The sequence below is a fragment of the Pelophylax lessonae genome (assembly GCF_965119305.1).
Source record: "Pelophylax lessonae genome assembly, chromosome: 1".
Taxonomy (NCBI): domain Eukaryota; kingdom Metazoa; phylum Chordata; class Amphibia; order Anura; family Ranidae; genus Pelophylax; species Pelophylax lessonae.
In genome coordinates this window covers 475897998-475902536 of record NC_138768.1, presented here as the reverse complement: position 1 = coordinate 475902536, position 4539 = coordinate 475897998, and positions in this window count along the sequence as shown.

Sequence of the window (4539 nt, the reverse complement as noted above, 5' to 3'; positions counted from 1 at the left end):
AGTTGGCCCAGTGGGGGGGGGGGGGATCAGGGGAGCACACAGGGGCCCAGAGATAGCAGAACACAAGTGAACTGGATAGGAGGAGTGTCAGGGGCAGCATACAGAGGAACCAATCTCCTCCATTTTCCTCCTGCAGCTACAGGAGGAAAAAGGAGGACAGTGGTTTCTCTACATGCTGCCCCCGCCGCCCCTCCTATCCAGGTATACAGTGGAGCTGCACTGGCCCCCTGGAGCATGGGGCCCGGTTGCAATTGCAACCTCTGCAACCCCTGTAGTTACGCCCCTGCATCCATGGCTGCTTACCAGCAGGAGAACAAGGAGCAATAGTGAAAGTTTTCCCATAGTGAATGAACCTGACTGAAAGTGCTAAGAGCTCTGAGCAGTTTAAGACTCAGGAGCTATCATATATATTATCAGTAAACAGCATATTGGGGACCTTGTGTTGGTCAGGCATAGTGCACAGACATCAGAGGACTATTAGGCCTCATGCACACTATACATTATCAAAATGCCAGTAGAAAGCTGTAGCTGTGGAAGAAGTTTTTCAGCGTTTTTTAGCTGTAGCGTTTTTTATCTTTTTTTTAGCAAAACTATACTCCCACAAAAGCTTATAGCTCAAAAAAATTGATAAACGCAGAATAGCTGCGTTTTTCAGCATTTTTTTTGCATTTTTCAGTGTTTCAGAGTGTTTTTACAGCTGAAAAACTGCTCTCAAAACCCACTAGTTCTGGGCGGGTTTCCAGCCATAAAACGCCCCTGCCAAAAACTGCTGATAACAGCCTGTGTGCGCATGGACACATAGGTGAACATGCTGGGGAGTTTAATGGCTGCAAAAAAAAAAAAAAGTCTGACACCAAAAACAGCAGCTGTAAAAATGTCCAGAGTGCATGAGGCCTTAAGGTTAACCTGTTATTTGTTTATCACATAGTGAGGGGCTTGGTGGCCTGTAATAGTAATTAAGTAAAAAAAAAAAAAAAAAACCATATATATATATATATATATATATATATATATATATATATATATTGTAAGGGGTTGGCTTGGTAGCGGGTGTGGGTGACACCTTGGGTGGGTTCATTACACAGAGAGACAGCCGAGGAGTGGTTGAAAAGAACGGTCTATGGTTTATTCTTCCAATTTGCTGGAAACATGTGCAAGCATCCTAACAGCATAAATCAAACAAACATAAAATAAACCCTGGCCACTTGGGGCGTCTACCTTCACAACACAGGAACCTACCTATGGTGTCTGTCCCAACCTACTGCTGGGCAGACACTGCTGGTCATACAGCAGAAAACCAATTTATTTGTTTTCTTTTCACACAGAAAAAGTCAACACCACCTCACCTTCAGAAGTCTCTCAGCTCACTGCTCTCCTTAACGCACAAAGCCTCAGGATGCAGCAATCAGTAGTCATCCTCTGAATAACTTATAGAGGCCTTAATTGCCTCATTCTGAATAGCTGAAGCTTTCCAACGTCCTTAAACCTTTCTGGCTATCTCTGCAGCCGACACATGATAGTAATTGATGAATTGTCTAAACAAGGCAGAAATGTATCTCCCGTCTGTGACAACACCCACAGATTTACCTGACTTCCTGTCACAATATTTATATATATATATATATAAATAAATATATCATTAAAAAAACAAATAAAATGTTAGTGGGGGATAAATCCTTATGTATATATTTTCTTGTAACTCATTCCCCTACATGCTCTCATGCTCTTCCCTTAATTTCTATTCTCGGATAACCTTTTCTTGAGCTCTCTCCCTTGTCCTGGGTTTTATTATTGCTTATCTCCTATCAGTTTTTCCTCCATGCAGCTCTATGGGGCAGTGGGTGTCAGCGGAGACACCTCCGCTGACACCCGCTGCCAACCGTATCCGATCCTGTCCGCGAAATCCGGACGGATGGAAACCCAATTTTTCCATCCGTTCAGGGATCGGATCGGATCGCATGAGAGCGGACAAGCAGTCCGCTCTCATCTGATCCCCCATCGAGAGCAGCGGGGGCTGTGACACCTCCCTCTCCGCACTGCAAGCGGAGACGGAGCTGTCATCCGCCGGCTCAGCGGGGATCGGCGGATAGATCCCTGCTGAGCAGCACGGATCCGCCTACGGATGCGGACCGTGTGAAAGAGCCCTAAAAACTATTGCATAAAAAACCCCAAAAAACTATAATACATTTTTTTTTTTTTTAAATGTAAATGTCCTTTGCACAAACCTAATATGCTTAAGTATACATAAACAATGTTTGTGCAGCACACATTGGATATTGCAGTGCACACCAGAGTAAGAGGCAGAATGACAGGGAATTCATTAACTATAAAGCGATGAGCTGTAAATGATAGTAAAGTGTTTCAAATAGGAACATTTTGGGATCGTAGTTTGTTGCCGCTTCACAGATGCATACATTTTGGTGAATTGACATATAGTATTTGGTATCTATTTACTTGGCGCAATCTTATCTTTTACATACAACAGAAATTTGAATATTATATTGCGTTTGTGTTTTTCTTTTGTTTTGTTTTTTTCCAGGATATTGAGTGGCCCTCCTACTTTTGTGAACCTGCTTTGCGCACTTCTGGATTCATGGCTGCCAGATTCATGCCACTGGTGGTGAGGAATGTAAAAAAATAAAAATAAAAGCACTGTCTGTACTTTATATGTTTGCAGGCAGTGCAGGGGAGATAGGAGAATTCTAAAAGACCCCTTATGTCTCCATAAAGAGGACCCAGCAACAAGGGTCTAATATAATATCTACACTAACATACTATTTACCAGATACTGTGATAAAAATATAAAACCTCCACTTTTGCATAGAAATAGCTGCACTGAACACCAAAAACACATACTGTCCATGCGTAAGCATCACTAAATGTATATATATATATATATATATATATATATATATATATATATATATATATATATATATATATATATATTGTATGGTTACATGCCAACCTTGTATAAGTATATACAAATCAATTAAAAATCCATGATATTCAGGAAGGGTCCCCAAAAAGTTAAGTTGTGACTGGCTCCTTTAAGTATAAAATGCCTTGAAACTTCTCGTATCCATCTAAAGCAATACATTACAAAATATTTAGTGGCCTCGTGTGAATCAATACCTCTCAATTTTCCCTTTATACTGTATGCAGAAACAGTCCCTCTTTCCTTCTCAGTTGTACCTTATTTTGGATGGATGTGTAGACCTCTATAATAAATGAAATAATTAAAGGATAAGTTCACCTTTCTGAACATGTTACACGTTACACCCATAGTTAGGGTGTAACATGTAACATGTTCAGCATCTAACCCCTCTCCCCCCTCCATGTGACAGTGAGCCAGGGATCTTTTCCCCGCACTCACTGTCACAATTCAAATAGAGTGCGGCCGTATGAATCTCCGCCCCCACGGCCAAGTCATTGATTTGTGGATCCCTGTTAATCAATTACCTACAAGTTCTGACAGCCTTTGCGGATGTCAGCTTATAGTTCTCAATGAACTACCAGGGCGCTGTTGAGCACTCTAGGTAGTTAATTAAGCTTCCTGTAATTTTGTATTGCTGTCAGTTACACAGACAGTCTGCAGGTGTATGCATTACACTCATGATCTGCCAATTGTGGGTGCAATGCTTTTATAGGCTCCAAACAAAAATAAAAAATTCATATATTTTTTCCTGCAAAAAAATGTGCATTTAATTTTTATTTTTTTTTAAAGGTGAACCTATCTTATAGCTACCAAACGTGTTACACTACATACAAACATTTTTTACGAACACATTAAAAAAGCCAGTATAAAATGAACATAACGATGAAACAAGCACTTCTGGGTTTAGTCAATCAATTTTTTCTTTTCACGTGGCAGCGTGCATGGACTCAGTGGCTGAAGGCAGAGAGGAGCCTGAGTTAAGCCTGAGTGGGCGCGCGGCCAGTCGGTCAAGAGGTGTGTGACCGAAGGAGGAATGAAGGAGCAGGGAGGAAAGAGGAATGTAAGCCAGTGTGCTGGAGAGTGGAACATTTTATTCTGGGGTTGAGGAGCTGAGTGGGAGAGTGACAGAAGTCATCCACCTGGAAGCTGAAAGCCAGTTGCCAGTTGCAGGAGGAAGTAGACTCAGGAGCCGGGACAAAGGAGTAGGTAGAAGTTGTGCTGATTGTCGGTTTAGGTGGAGGCTTTGAAATGCTGTGTATTAGCAGACGTTCCTGTGCAGGCTGTGGGAAGTGTGAGCTGCACAAATGGAGCTAACCGCATAAACACTATATTAACTGATTATGGAAACTGAATTATGCTGTGAACACTTCTAGCATGTTTATCAATGAAGTGGCTGAATAGTAAATCAAGCCGATTGGAAACTAGATAAACTGTTACCTAATTTGGATTATAGGCAATTAAATGCTTTTGGATTAGGCGGCAAATCTTGTGCTGTATTTTAATATTGTTTGGAATAATGTTTTGGAAATGTTTGACCTGTTGAAGAAAATTGCTCTATAGTAAGAGCGAGATAAAGAAGTCTTAATCATGATGTAATATAT